This window comes from Peromyscus maniculatus, chromosome 10 (assembly GCF_049852395.1).
Source record: "Peromyscus maniculatus bairdii isolate BWxNUB_F1_BW_parent chromosome 10, HU_Pman_BW_mat_3.1, whole genome shotgun sequence".
NCBI classification, from domain to species: Eukaryota; Metazoa; Chordata; class Mammalia; order Rodentia; family Cricetidae; genus Peromyscus; species Peromyscus maniculatus.
This window is the reverse complement of record NC_134861.1, coordinates 27,123,795-27,140,253: the sequence shown is the minus strand read 5'-3', so window position 1 is coordinate 27,140,253 and position 16,459 is coordinate 27,123,795.

The window sequence follows — 16,459 nt, the reverse complement described above, 5'->3', positions numbered from 1 at the left end:
CTGCCACATCCTTTGCAAGCATCATCCCATTTAATCTTCAAAACAGCTCTAAGATTTGAGTTGCTCTCTACTCACAAATGGGGAAATAGAACTCTTTAGGGATGAGTCATTTGTTCATCCTCTCTCAGCTGCTAATCTAGGATGTGAACTGGGATCTACCTGGTTGCAAAGCTTGTTGGATTTGGGTTGGTTGGGTTTTGTTTTTGTTCTTGTTTTTTTTTTTCTGTGTTTACTCTGCTTTTCTCTCTTGGCTGAGTTGGTTGATGAATAGTTTTGGAAGTGCTAAAGAGCCTAGTTAGATTTTACAGGGCTAGGGACACCCGAGACCCTTAAAACAAGTATGATTGAAAACAACAAAAATACAGTGCTTATTTTACAAACTGTATTAGATTACAAACTGACTATATGTTAGCTGGCAAATATTTTATAAGAAGTTTGGTGTACAAATAGCTGGGGTTTTTATTCATACCTAGTCTCAAAACAAAGTGAAAATTTTCCAAATATAGCTACCTCTCCTAATGGAATGAATTTTCCATATTGGGAATTTTCTTTAGGTGGAATTCAGGTTGGCTTAGGTGAAATTTATCCTACTGTAAACTACTTAGACAGCTCTAAAATGATGGAGGAATGCAATAATGCCCCCCACAAATTACAAATAATAACACCTATGTACTCTTTTATCACAGAGGTATAGTGTCAAGCTCAAACATTTGAAATCAAAATTATCAAATGCAAACATAAAGCTTTAACTGACTCACACTTCCTGTTTCACCTAAAGGGAATTGCCTTCTTTCGCACACCCACATTCCACTCTTTTTGTAACCTGCTGGTGCCCAGACAGCTTTGAGGTGGGTAGGAAAAAAAAGAATTTTGAATGAAGCATATACTGTAAACAAGTAAAATACTTTTAAAAACATATTTCAGCCACACAACTTTAATTCATTTAATCAAGTAAGCTTATGTTTGTTAAGAATCTTTAAGAAGATGACAGACAGCAAGCATTTTCAACTTTGCAAACTGTACCACTGTGTTGTAGCATAAAAGTAGACAAGCAATACATGGCTATGAACGGGAATAGATGTGCTCCAGTAAGTTCTGTTTATTAAAGGCAGGAGTTCCCTGGTCTACCATGAGTAGATCTTGGTGTTGCCCTGTAATACACAGCATTAGGTTAGAACTCAGAAATTCTAAGAGTTGCAGGCCATCTAAGGTTTCTTCCGACTGCTTTAGCTACAGACTTTCTGTCATCCATTCCTCTCTACCATGCCCTCTATTCCCTGTGTGGTCTTTTGACTTGACCAGCACTTAAACTGCCCATGGATTTCCATTAGCAGCTATGGCAAAGGAAGTGGATTTATTAACTCTTTTTCTTCACTCAATATCCTCATTTACAGCAAAGTGTGTACCAGGGAACACAGAACGAGATCAATACCCAGCATGCGATGAGGAGACACACAATGCTAGTTACCGTGTTCTCTCTCTTTCCTCACTTCATGTATGATCACGTGCTTATCTCTTCTTTCTCTCCCTCTGTGCACTTTGATTTCCATTTACTCTGACCCAAAACAGTGCATGTTTCACTGGCCCCATATTTAATACTGGAGGTCAGCTGATAAAGAATTGTTTTCCAAGCATGGTAACGTAGTAGGAAAGAGGCTTAGTCTTTAAAGAGGTTCTCTTCTCTTCCGTTCAGACCCCAGTTCACCAAAGGCATTATCAACCAGAAACTTGCTTTGAAATCCTCTTTTGGATCTTCTACTAGTTGACTCTGCTTGGCATTTCATCACTCTGTCTGTAAAGTGGCTGTATAATTAGTTAAGCTGTAAGTGTTTCCAAAGCTGAGTATCATGGATGCTGTATACTCTAGAACTCCTTAGAGCGGACTAAAGTGGGGGGGCAGTGTCATGCACTGATGGAGCTGCTGAAGAGTTCCATACAAACTGAACAGGCATCAGCCCTGTTAAACACCTTCCTCTAAACAGTTCATGGCACCTGAAAGGAACCATTGAGTATCCACTCCCAAATTCTCCTAAGTGTCCATAGTATGCACAGCACACAGGACCGAAGCCTCCTGATTGATTTTTAATATGCCACTTGCATAGGAAGAAGTTCCTATTGTTAGGATAGAATAAATATAATATAATAAAACTCTATATTCCTCTATTGCAAAGACATGGTCATTGAAGTCCCTGGACACACTGTTATGTATACCTGACTCCTCATTTTGTTATTATGATTTTTCACTCCACAAGAGTAAAGACTTACTGTGATGAACACAGAGCCTCTCCTTTTCAGCAGTTTCCCTGAACAAAATCCTACAGCTCTGAGGCGAGAACCCTGCTCTGGGTGTGATGAAAACTCCATTTGTTCCACTGTCTGGTGCAGACCCCACTACCCACCCACACAAGAAGCAGGGGATTTAATCTTATCTACAAGCTTTTCCTAGCATTCTTGTTTTTGGTACCCAGAAAGGATTACAATGAATGGTCCTGCATACTGGCCCTGAGTAATGGGCCTTCAAAAACGCAGAGTATTAGACAAATACATCAGCTATGAGATATAGCACCAAAGGCTAGTCCCACAGTATCGGCATTTTTAACTTTCATTCCAAAGTGACTGGATGATAAGAGGATACAATTCGTATTTTGAATTCAGGGTGAGAAGATCTGTTTAATAAAACTGTTTTGCTTTGTAGCTATACATCATTTCCTACCAAAATGCAAAACAAAGCCTGTATCTTTCTACCCGTCTCTCTTCAAAACATCTATAATGATAGATTTCCATTGTATTTTTTTTTTTCATTTCATGAATGAATTTTTCAAGCCAAAGTTTGGTTGCTGCTTGTTGATGGCACCACAAGCTTTCAAGGAATCTTTCTTCACACAGAAAGCATCTTGCAGATCCAGACAGACGGGAAAGGAAGTTGTTTGGGTGAATAATGAGAGCTGGGCCAGAGACTCCCATGGTGGCATGTGTGAGGCCGGATGAATAGGATAGCACTCAGCATGTTCAAAAGGCAGGCTCTTTTTCTATTATCCTTGGCCTGTTGCGCCAGCCCGCTAATGAGTGGACACGCATTACCATTCATTAGCATTTTTATGGGACTTTATATTTGCGGTGCACATTACAAATTGTATTTGTTAGCCTCACAACATTCCTTGTGAGATCATCACCATCGATTCACTCTTACAGAGTGGCCCGTTTTCTAGGGACTGCAAGTATATGTGCAACGTTAAAAAAGACAAATTACAGAGTCTTGGATCCAATTCTAGCAAAGACCTCAAATAAGGTTTAAGTCGGAAATGCACCTCTGCTGCTCTGTGACAGCTCCTGCACTGCAGTTTCACTGTTCAAACCCTGCTTAGATCCAGGGCTGTATGGCGTGACTTGTGTTTGTTTATTAATCTGCAGAGTTACTCTTCTTATTCTCTTTACCCTGGTCCTTTGACATTTTGACACACAGCCAGTCTTTCTGCCAGGGATGGTGGGGGCATCACGTCTCCTCTTCAGCATCTTGCACACTGAGTAGTTCATAACACAAAATACTAACCACTATGGGACCATGGCAAGGCTCCATGCCTAGCAGTCGCTCTGTAGTGTAGATCTTTTTTTTTTTTCTCTTGGCCTTTCTGAAACATTCTGTGCTCTCATCTTGCACACTTGGTAACTGCTGGTGCTCTCTGAGTTTTCTTCAGCTACACACATGTATTGACAGTATGGAAATCACCCTTGGATACTTAGCATATTTTTAAGCCTTTTATTTTTCCTCCTAGTTCTCTGTGATTGAGAGGAAGATCCGCACATGAAAACAGACCGGTAGATTCCAGAGTGAAACAGCTGGCAAAGCCACAGCCAGTTTCCACTGCTCCAGTTAGACTGTCACTCACCTGCTAGTGACCTGGTTTTCCTCACTGTGGGGATGATTCTGACATAGGTCCACATCAATGGAGCTGTAGAGATGGAAAGGAGAGCTCAGACAGAGACCAGCCCAAGGAGACCCTTGCAGATGTACCCAGAGCCACCAATACCTAGCAGAGGGGTACGCAGACTCAGTATTTAATGCTGACAGTCTCATTTCAGAGGCTTTCAGACAATACCTACATTAGACCATGCTTAGGTACATGAATGCTTTTTTTAAAAAAAATTCTGAAATAATTTCAGATTTCAAAATGGTACAGATTAATACAATTTATACATAGATACCCTCCACCCCGATTTCTACGTAGTAACATCTTACATAAAGATTGTACTAGTGCCAAAGTGAAGAAATTTGCATTGAAACAATACTATTGCTGCTGTCTTTAAGGACCATGCTTGGGCTAGAGTGAGGGCTCCGTGGGTAAGATCACGTGCTGTGCAAATGTGAGGACCTAAGTCTGACTTCTCAGAACCTATTTAAAAAGTGAATGTAGTACTGGAGGGAGTTGGAAAGTGGAGAGAGAGAGAGGAAAAGCTGGAATCTCACAGGCCTGCTAACCTGGTATACACAATGGGAAACCAACAGAGACATTGTCTCAAACTGAATGGAGGCGAGAACTGACATCCAGTGTTGTTTCCTGACCTCCACATGCATGCTATGACATATGCACACCAGCATTCACATAGGAATGTGTGCATGTGAGTGCACATGTGCGCGCGCGCGCGCGCGCGCGCGCGTTCTAATCTGGTTTTCAATCCTGGATCGAACACTGTATTTAAACTGTCCCTCAGACTTCTTTTGTCTTTTTCCAGTTTGATATGTGTGAAGAGCACACACAGGTCAAGTCTCTCAATTAGGGCTTGTCTGCTACTTTCTTATTCCAAATCCTGGTTATGAATTTTGCCAAAAATATCACAAATACACTTGGTAATATCAGGAGTCATGTGATTTAGATCTGCCCTGCAATTGGCGGAAGGAACTTTCATGGCCTAATGAGAGTGACTTTTGTCATATTCTCCACTGTAAAAGGACAACTATTCCTATGTAACTTATATGCATCATGGACAGATGCTTTGTGAATACAAAAATAAATTGTTTTTAACAGACTTTCACATGCAATAGTTCCTCTTTTAAGTTTCACTTTCTATAACTATATTCCCACAAGTGTGATCCAAAAATATTAAATGAAAATTTCAATCAATAAACAGTTCATAATTTTAAATTGCACACTGCTCTAGGTAGCAAAACTCCTCCTGGTATGCCCTACCCAAGATGTGGGTCATCCTTTTGTTCAGATATCCATGGGGCACATGCTGACCATGCCAGAGTCACATGGTAGCCATCTCCCTTACTAAAGGGACTGTTAGGCTATCACAGTTTGTTTTTACGTAATCCTTATTTGACTCAGTAATTGTCTAACACATGATAACCATACACACTTATAATTGTTTAATCTTTTTAGGAATTACTGTTACCAAACTTATTGTTCCTCGTTTATAAGTTAAACTTTATCACAGGTTTGTGGAGTCTGGAAAAAACTGTAGTATATATAGGATCTGGTATCATCTGTTGTTTTTGGTACCTACTTGTGGTCTCAGAATGTATTTCTTTTGGACAAAGAAGGACTCCTGTATTGATTTTAGCATGCTTTGCAGATTTTCTTTGATATGTCAGTGTCTTGCTAGGGAGTTTTCTTATTTAACTTCTTCTGATCTTCACATTCATACTATGTCATAGATACTATGTATTTTATTATTGAGAAACATGGGGTTCAGGTTGATTAAGCAACTTGAACCAGCTCCTAAATGATAGAGTTTAGCTATGAAAGAAAACCATATATGGTTCTTACTCTTAAAATTGATAGAACTATGCCAGTTACACATGGTCACTGGCTTATCTTATTCTCCATGGGTGTGTCACTGCTGAGACAGTGAACATACACTTATCCAATCAATCAAGGCCAATGTATAATGACAGAGAGTGCATGCAAACACACTAACAGACATACCTCAGGAAGGAGTTGAGACTTCGGTCACAAAACCATGAACTAGGTATGTCCTGGGTTCCAGAGGGTTGGGAGTGTCTTAAGAGAGATCAAAGCCATTGCATGTTTAATTGATATAAGAGCATGTAGCAACTCCTTTCTTATCAATATATGCCACATTCTCTATATTTATTGTGTTTATAATTTCTGTATGAAAGGAGACCACATCTAGCATGTTCACCAGAGTATCCCCCAAATATAGCATGTTGCCTGACTCATTGGGATAATAAATGTTTTTCATGTGGGTGTTCTAGTCAAAAGCTCCAGAAGTAGGTTCTGTGTAGCAAATTGCACCAATGAGAACCAAAATGAGCTGGTCTTCAAAAGAAAAGAGTTGGCTAGGTGAGTTTCTGTGGCTGTTGTTTTATTCTGTGCTAGGTAAAAGTACTTGCTCATGCAATATATGAGCCATCAGAATCAACACAGAGAAGAGTGACCTTCTTCCATGCAATGCTCTTCTGCCCCTGCCACCTAACAGTGTGTTAGGAAGACTCGGCCAGGCATTCCTTATAGAACCAGATGTAGCCAGAAGATCCCAGCCAGCAGACCTGGCCTGACACAGATATTGTAGAGGTTCAAATGGTGTCACCCACTTCCCTTGACGCCTGCTTAGCCTGGCTCGCCCACCTGATGGAGGACAGCTTCTATGACCCCTCTTGCTGTTCACCTTGGGCAAGCCCAGAGGTAGGAACAGCCCTCCCTGAAGTTATGTGCAGTCATAGGAGGATTATGATTGTGTCATAGGAGATTGTGTCAGATGCCCAACCGTGAACCAATCAGCATGGCCAAAGTAGTGTAATACTCTGATTGGCTAAGCCTCTATCTCAAACTCAGCCATTACAGTCAAGTGAACCCAGCTGTATCAAGCATTTGGAATGGATTCTCCTACATGAAAAATTTTGTTGCCAGCAATAAATGGAAAGAAGTAACTAACCACGAGCCGTCGAAGACACCAAATGTGGAGCTGAGGCGCAGCTCAGTGGAGGAACACTTGCCTAGTTTCAGTCCCTGATACCCTTCCTCCCCATCACCTGATGACCACTCCAGTTTGCACGTGGCTTTATCAGCTTACCCTCCTCAACCTTCTCTATTCTGCCCAAACCACAAAATACTTTTCTCTCCAACCTGTCCACACAATGCCATGATAACTGGGTGTAGAGTTTCTAATAAAATGACAAACTTCTGGAGGACAGAGATTTCTTCCTCCCCATCTTGTCCTAGTCAGCCCTCATTAAATCCCAGCACATGCTCATCCCGGGCATCACAACGACTGCTAAAAATATGAGGCAGAGCCATCTGCTGTCACATCAGCTCACGCCTGGCCTCCTTACTGACCACCTATCTACGTCCTTTCACCATTCTGCACACAGGAGAGACATACACTGGACTAGCAAGCAAGAGCCTGCCCCTGTCCAGCATCTAAGCAAAAATGGGACCCTGCCCCCGAAAAGCTAGAAGAGACTTGTAAAACCGAAAAGGTTGGATGAAACATTAAGAGTTTTGCCCCTACTGCTAAGGCCAGAGAAGCTGCCATGTGTAGAAAGAAAAGGAGAGAGAGAGAGAGAGAGAGAGAGAGAGAGAGAGAGAGAGAGAGAGAGAGAGAGAGAGAGAGAGAGAGAGAGAGAGAGAACGCACCCTCAGCTCTGTAACACCGGCCCCAGTTCCTCCTTGGCTACAGCACTTGGTTTCCATGGGCCCTTGACCTTGTACTTGGGAAACCAGTCACGTGGAGCTCCAGCTATCAGACATCACCTGCCTGGGTCCGTGCTTCTGACTTTTGTCTGAGTTTCTATTACACAAATGCCACCAATTCTGTCTTTGCAAGATTGAATTGAAGATTGAGCTGCCTGGAAAGCCAAGAGTAGAGCCTCGCCTCCCCTGTGCTCCTGCGGGGGACCTGGCGCGGGTCTCCAGCACACCCCCTCACTGGGAGCGGATCCTATGAGCAGATCTGGAGGAGATTTTCGTTGATGCATGTTCTCAAGCCCGCTGGCCTTCTGAATCAAAGGTGGAATTATAAACCAGAGAAATTGACTGCAGGCCTCTCTAGTATGGGCTCATGAGGCTGCAGCATTTCACTCCGTTTTAATAAGGTTAAAAATAGTTACAAGAGAAGCATTGGAATCGGGGCTTGAAAGAGCAGTGTGGTGCATCTGTGACTTGGACCTGGTCGATGTTTTACAGCCTTGCCTATTAAAAAAGCCAGGCCATCGCTGTTCTGGCTCTTACTCGGGAGCTCACTAACCACAGTGCCTGGGGATGCTGGTTCTGGTTCCCAGAACCAGGAACCGGGCTGCTTACCGCTGTTTGCAATTAAGGAAGCCAGGTTAACCACCTGTTTTCTGGTTTCCCATTAAGGACAGCCTGAGGATGCAGAAGACTTTTGGCGACTTAGGAGAGCTCAGTCTGACTTAGGACCCCTTTGAGAAGGCTGGAGGAACCCCATTAAAGGGACAAGCCTATGCAGACAGATAGAGAAAAGCCCATTAAACCCATAAAACCTCAGACCAAAAGGAGAAACTGAGGCAGAGATCACACCTGACTCCTCCGTCTCCTGCCCTTGTGAGTACTGGAATTAGTCTACCCACTGCGTACTTATAAGCAGAAAGCTGCAGTGAAGCACCATACATCCTGCTGCAACCTTCACTGGGATGTGATTATAAAGTCCCAGATCAAAAGATGGCAAGGATCCTGGCCTAGTGCCAGCCGGAGTCATGGCTCCTGATAGAACTACTAAATCAGGTCCGATCTGGACCTGAGAATAATAAAGCAATTAACCACGAAGTGACAGAAGCTGGGTTTCACAGTGAAGGCTGTGCTAAGCAGGCATTTAGCATCAGGAGAACAAGACCCCTTTCTTCAGCCACCTGCGGTCACCATCCCCCACACACAACAGCACTCCCTCCCCCTTACAACTGGTTGAAAGGGAAAAATTAAGCCCAGGCCTCCACTAACAGGCAGACAGGGAGGGGACAAGGGACAGACCCGTCATTCAGAGGCCTCCAGAGGACATTTTGACTTGGCTCAGGAAAGAATAAAAGAGCTTACTAACTACTCAGAACTTTTCAAAGCCAGACTCCAACTACTTAGTTAATTGGCAGAATGAAAGGCAAGGAGGTAACGAAAGTGGTGGTGTTATCAAAACTGAAGGAGGAAAGTCCCGGAGGGGAGCACCAGCCTCCTTGACGAAAGACTGGAGATGCTAAAGTGGAGTTTTGGAAATCATGCCTAAGCTCGCAGGTCTGCGTTGTTATAATCATGAAGAACTTCCTGACCTCCTTGCTTTACCCTGAAACATACACACACACACATACGGACTAATATCATATTTTAAGGGGACTCTATTTTTTCCCACTTTGTGGCAGAGCATAGGACCCACTCATGTGACATGTCTTCCTTGCCAGTCACCAAGGTAGGCTGGGGTGGAATTCAAGAATGGTGTAGCATTTGGAACCCTCTGTCAGTTAGACTATTTGTCTTTCTTTCTGAAGAGGATCCAAAAGGAGAAAGTTCTAAAGGGAACTGTTGAACACCTGGGTGTATAATGATGGGACCCTTTAGCTCTAACCAACTGCTACAATGTTTGACAGTTCAGTGTATCTGTTTCCCTACCAACTTCCTGAGAGGAAGAATTTCACCCACATGGAAGGGGAAAAATGTAAAAGAAAGAAACCCTTTCTACTATCTCTTTAGAGAAAACTGCATGTATAAATCTATTTGAAAAGGTTAAAGAAACAAGATAAATTGGGTAAGTTGTGTGCTAACTCTTGAGAACCAGAGCAGTATATGAGGAGGAAGTAAGCTCCAGCTCACAGACTTCTTCTCTGAAGAAAATGCCAAGCACAGTGACAGAATCTTTGTTCACCTCACATGTAATACAGCTCTCTCAACAGTACGGACAAGCCAAGACCCCCTCAAGTTGAAAGGATGATACATCTCCAGACAAATGTTTCCTGTCCCAGAAAAACAAATTTTAAGGGCTGTGGATAGGCTGTTACCAAAATATATCTATTGGTCATGTTCAATACCAGAAGGCCTCCCATGAAGGGATCACTCTTCCTTACTGAGGAATAGCTGTCATCGACAAGAATAGAGTCAACCTGACCCACTTCAAATGTTCCCTCTGTGAAAAAGAACATCCTGCATGTCTGTAAGAACATGCATGCGTCCATAGTTGACCTGTTATTTTTATGGCGGTATTTAAGCCATTGAGGGTAGGAGCAGTGGAAACACTGACAGGCCCCTAGCTGGAGAAGGCTTAGCAGGCACCACCACAAGGGCCATTTAAGCCCCTCTCTTCTTAGGAATATTTGGCTCAACCAACGAAGCAGGGTAAACACGACTGGCATCTTAATGACCTTTGAGCATTAGCAGATGGCCCTTTTATGATCACAGATTAGCAGTACATGGTTGTTTGTTAATGGCCAAGAGCAGGTGCCGGTGGTGGCTTACACATCTTTTTGTGGTTGTTTCCTTGCCTTCCTAGGGTGAGCAAGGAGCTGACTCTCAAGGAACCTGCCTTCCATGTGCTTCGTGTCTCCCCTGCCTGTGACACAGCCCAAGCTCGATCCGCAGAGTTTGCAAGGGAGGACCTCAACGCTTTAGTCTCTTCTCCTCCCCTTCCTTCCTCTTTCTTTCCTTTCTGGCCACTCCTTTTTCTTCTCTCTCCATCACCCTCTCCTTTCATCACTCTGAAAACAGCCTCATCTGAGGCCCAGTGCCTTACAGGTTTTGGATTGTGTAAACCCAGCAGCAAAAGAAATCCTGGCACACTAGACATTTCTACAGGAAGATGTCTGGTACTTTCAATATAAATGACAAAAAGAAGAAATCACAGCCATAGCTTGATCTAAAGCTAATTAAATGAGTCAGCCCACACCCAACCCATACGGCACTGAAACCTTCTTTCTGCCATTTGCAACATCCAGCCCAGGCCACCTGGTAGACCACGTCTTGCCACCAAGGTCCTCGCCTTTGGGACCGCTTTCCACGGCATCCGTCTCTCACTCCCATGCTCTTCTATCCCCAAGAAGAAAACCAGCCGTGTGGAGCTAGTGCCCGGGTTATGGAAATGATTTTCTACCCATGTTTGTGCAAATACCCCTCCACATAGTTTATTTCATTGCTAGAGCAACTCAGGAGGGCACTGGGATGCAGAGTAATTGCCAAATTGCTCTGTCTGTATTCATCTCCGTGGGTGGGGAAGGGAACTCCTACAATTAGCCTCAGATGCTGACAGGCTCCAGGCCTCTGGGGCTGCAAATACTCAGAGAAGCCAAGGAAGCCAATCACAGATTAAAAGTAAGACAGGTCTGGGTGATCAGGTGGTTTCTTTCCCATCCCAGGTTCTGAAGGCGGCATGGCTGTGTGGTCCACTGCAAATCCTACATAGAGCTAGCCCTTGCCTGAAATAAAGTTGATGCATTCCTAAAAAGTAAGTTGAACATTCATCATTGGGAAAGAATATTTTCACTGTAATACGTCTATTACAACTTCCTTATATAATGCAGCTCAGGAAATTGCAGGCAACTTGAGAGAGAGAGAGAGAGAGAGAGAGAGAGAGAGAGAGAGATCTCCCAAAGGCCAGGTTTGTCATAGGAATGAATGGAAATATGGACATTTTCAGGAAAAAAAAAAATTGGATGGGTTGAGGGACTTCGTCTGTGTTTTGACAGGATTGTTCATTTAAAACAAATCCTATTTTCAGCTCTGAAAAGCTGTGTTTCTCGAGTGAATATTACATCTGTAGGGTATTCATTGCTGTTCAGGGCTAATCACGTCTTGTCAGAAAAGAGGATTAAATGCCTATAAAGAGATCAAATCACAAAGTCAAATTTGAAAGTAGCCACTTTGTTTTGGCTTCCCTCAGGAAAGTGTGACTAACTGCTGCCTGGGACTCTGGCCCATCCTTCACCTTCTCACAGGAGGGCACTTGCAGGCCTAAGCTCTGAGGGGGTGGGGCTCTCTCTACTCTTGGCCAAGTCTCGAATCTTGGTGAAGATTTTCGCTGAAGTTTTGTCCTTGCCCCAGTCCCTCACGCTGTGGCTTGGAGGTGGAAAGTCAATAAAGAAAATGAAACCTAAGGTGTTTAATTTCAGGATCTGTTGGCCAATCTACCCCTACCCCCACTTCAAACACGAGACAGCCAAAGGAGAGAAGAAAGCTGCACCTGGCCCACAGGGAATCTTAGACACAGGCAGGGCTTCACATCAAGCTGGATGTGAAGGAACGGGGACGTCTTTTTCTCTGGTGAGCACATAGGAATGAAGAGGGCAATGCATAACAGCCAAGGAAAGACTTAAAGAGTGCTACAATCCCCAGAGGTCTTGTTTGGAGACAGGATATGGCTGTATTTCCCAAGCTTATCAGTTCCTCAGTAGTGAGTCAGAAACTCTCCATTTTCCTGCTGGGGGGCTACAAGGCAGGGATGCTCCACTGCTGATGGATAAACACCCCTCCCTGCCTGAGTCATAGCCAGATCTCACCTTGGTGTCATATCGAGCTAAGAAGATAAAATGGAAAATCCATTACTAATTAGACTGTTAAATTAAACAGCTTTAACTCCATTTTATGCATAGCATAAAGTACATAAAGAGAAGATACATAGTGATACCAGTGACCTTTAGCTACGACTCATGGTCATCTCCATACATCTCAAACCAGTTCCCTGAAAACTGTGCTTCTCAATATCTAATAATCCCACTTAGGCACCTCTAAACTGGAAGGGTGTATTTTTTTTTAAGTAGTCCCTCATCCAGTTAATGACTTTAGGCTCATCCTTTAAAACGTAACAGGGGAATAAGAAATAAAATCAATTCACAGAGTTCAGAGATGTTGGTAGAGTTAACTAAGCACTTTCTTTGGGTAAGTCCACTGAAGAATCTAGTCATCCCCAGATTCCTGGATTCTAGTGGTGAAGGACCAGCAAGCATGGTCCAGAGGCCAAACTCAGCCCATTGCCTACTGTTGTAAACTAAACACGGTTTCTTATGTTTTGAATGGATTTTTGAGTATGAAAATTACAACTATTACCACATAACAGTTATATTGAATCCGAATTTCATAGCCCACTGATAGAGTTTTTTTGAGTTTTGTTTGTAGCTGTCCTCAGTCTAGTTGAGTAGCTACAATTGAGGCTATATGGCTTGTAAGCTCAACATGTTTCTAAGCTGGCCAAGTAGAGGCAGCAAATGGCAAGGGTGATGTTATAAACGGCTTTGCTACATGAGCAAACAAAAGGAAGTGGGGTGCCACTTGTTTCGATGAGAAAGCAATGGCTAGAGTGTGAAGCTGTTTGTTCTGGTAGATGGTAACAGTTGTGTTAGGACAGGAGTATTATAGAGATCTTAGCAGTCTGCCAGAGGGAAGGTGCTGGAGGAAATCAGGTCCCACATCTGACATTTTCTCATTTTGGATTATAATGTAAATTGTTACCTGGTTGTCTTTATGCATTTGGACAGTATATTCTGGTCACTGCAAGTTTCCCAGCTCAGCTCTGTTTGCAGATGTTCAACTGTGTGAACCTTAGTGAGTCCCTGAAGCCTCATTCTCAGCACACCTGGGGATGGTTGGCTACCTCCTGGTTATGATTTATCTTTTTCAATGTTTTCCTTCCCAAGGTTACTTTCAAGGCCTGTGATACACTCTAGATCAGGTCATGTTTTTGAGGAGCCTATCTCTATTGAGGCCATGAAAGACCGGTTTGTGTCTCTGCCACCACATTTGGTCCATGTTTGCTAGACGTCCCATGTCTCATCCAGACTCAATTCACCATAAGATGCATGCACTAAACATTGACTTAAAGTTATTTTCTTCTCTCTCTTTGCTTCCCTTCTTCCCTTTCTCTTTACCTCTCTCTGAGCTCAGATTTTGAAAATTCCAACCACAGTATCTATGTTTCACAGTATCAATGTTTCCCATGACAAATCACATAACGTCACTGTGCCAATTTCCTCCCCCTAAGTTAAAGGCATAAGTGGCCATATTCACTGAACTGGCTTCAGAAATATCCAAGCGAATATATCCAAGTGAATATATTTTAACTAAATGGTGTGTCAGGCATTTAGCGTATCTACAGTCAACATTAGCCAAATGGGTAGGTGCTACAATGGTCAGAGCTGTATATACGGATTATATTTATCCCTTTGTTAATTATGCTTTATGTCCTGTAGTATAGTGACAACAACATAAAAAGTAAGTGTTCAGTAGACACCTGAGTAAACCTGATGTTTACTTAATTTATCTCTACAACACTTCACCATAGAAAGAGCCGGCAACGTTCCAGATCCAAAAGATAGCTAGATGATAAACAAGAAATCGCATCATTTTGCCTCTCTCTGGGATCAGATGGCTTTCCAAATGTGCTCACTAACACAAACTCTGACACATCTGCTGCAGTTCCCTAAATAAGCCTTAACTCCTCTTTCATCTTGTCCTTTTCTCTTGCTGCTTTTCTGATCAAAGCACTCTTTGTGACCCTCCTTAATCCAAATAACATGGACACATCCTGCAGATGCAGCATGGATGCTGCCTGCTCTTGCTCCTTCTGTGATGAAACAGAGGTCCTCACCAGAACCTCTTACCTAATTCACACAGACGGTGCTTAGTCTGGGGTGTCTGGGGTGTCTTCTCCCCGCTCTCACCCATCTCTGCATGTCTCAAGGATAAGGTTTATTTTACCGTGTAAACTGGAAAGTGTGTACACAGAGTGTGCACACTGGCTGCATGACTGATGTGTGTGTGCAGGAAGGGGAAGTTGGTTGGATCGATGAATAAAAGGAGCTCAGGGATAGGCCTTAAGCTTGGATATTTCTGAAGCCAGTTCTGAGAGATAGTGGGAAGATCAGTGTCCCCTAGACAAAGGGGAGAGCAGTCACAGATGCTGGCTCACAAGATATTCGGCCATAGGGTCCAGATGTATGTCGGAATTAGAGTGTTCCAATAGTCCATGGTATGTAATAAAAGGTAAAAAAGTAGAACTTCTATTGTGGAATTTCCCTCATTGAATGCTATGAAAGACAGAGCAGTAAAATGGCCAAGGGCTGGGGGAGTCAGTACTTTTCTTCTTCCCATTTCAATGACGAAGAAGCAGAGACACAGCTAGAGTGGGTAGGTACCTCACGGTGGCACTTCAGCAAAGCCCAACTGGCCAGCAGACTTCACTACACCTCTTGTTAAACTCTTGTCCTACCTATACTGTGCATTACCCAGGAGCAGGTGCCCACTGGTCCCTTGGTCCCAGGTGTTCATAGACTGGCCTTTTTTTGTCAGGGAAAGCAGAAGGTTCTATTTCCCAAATGAGAACACTCGGGGATTCTTTGGTAGTATCCATAAAGTCACTTTCAACATAGGCACTCAAACATCACCATCCATCCAACCCCACAGCAAAGTTCCCAATCTAAGAAGTTAAATAATTAAAACCAACCAAGAGTGAAAAAGCCTTGTGAATCTGGATGTTTCCATGAGAAAGAGCTATTTCCCACTAGTTAGAAGGGTGATGTCTCCTATGAAGTTTGCCTCAGGCAACAGCCATCTCTGCCTTGGTGCTAGATTACAAAGATAATTTTCCAAGATCTTACTCAGGGTCACATTCCCTTTTGCTATAAATTTGGGTCACCTATGTTTCTCCCTTTCCAGGTTCCTCAAGATACCTCACTCATATACTGCCTGATAGAGCTGGATGGGTTTCCTTTTTCTGACAGAGTCCTAGAGTGCAACACACAGATGCTGTGTGACATCGGAAACCATGCTGCTTCTTTCACACACACACACACACACACACACACATAAAGTTTGTTATTAAAAAATATTTTCTTTCCTTTTATATACCAACCCATTTTCCCTCCCTCCTCTTCTCCCACTACCCCCACCTACCCCCATCCCATCCCCTCCTCATAGGGAGGAAGGCTTCCCTTGGGTAGTCAACACAGGCTGTTATACCATGTTGGGGCCAGAACTAGCCCCTCTCTCCTGCATCAAGGTTGAGTAAGGCATTGCACCATAGGGAATGGGGTCCAAAAAGCCAGTTCTTGTACCTGGGGTAAGTCCTGGTCCCATTGTGAGGGGACCCACAAACACATCAAGCCATGCAACTTTCACCCACATTCAGAGGGCCTAGTGCAGTCCCATGCAGGCTCCCCAGCTGTCAGTCCAGAGTCCATGGGCTCCCACTAGCTTGGGCCAGCTGTTTCTGTGGTTTTTCCGATCATGCTTCTGACCCCCCCCCCTTGCTCTTATAATCCTTCCTCCCTCTCTTCAACTGAACTCTAGGATCTTGGCCAAGTGCTTGGCTGTGGGTCTCTGCATCTGCTTCCATCAGTCACTGGATGTAGGTTCTATGGTGACAATTAGGGTAGTCATTCTCCACACCAACCTGAGTGCAGGAGAAGGCTAGTTCAAGAACCCTCTTTACCATTGCTATGAGTCTTCACTGGGGACACTCTTATGAGTTTCTGGGGTTTTCTCTAGCTGCAGATTTCTCCCCATCCCCTTAATGG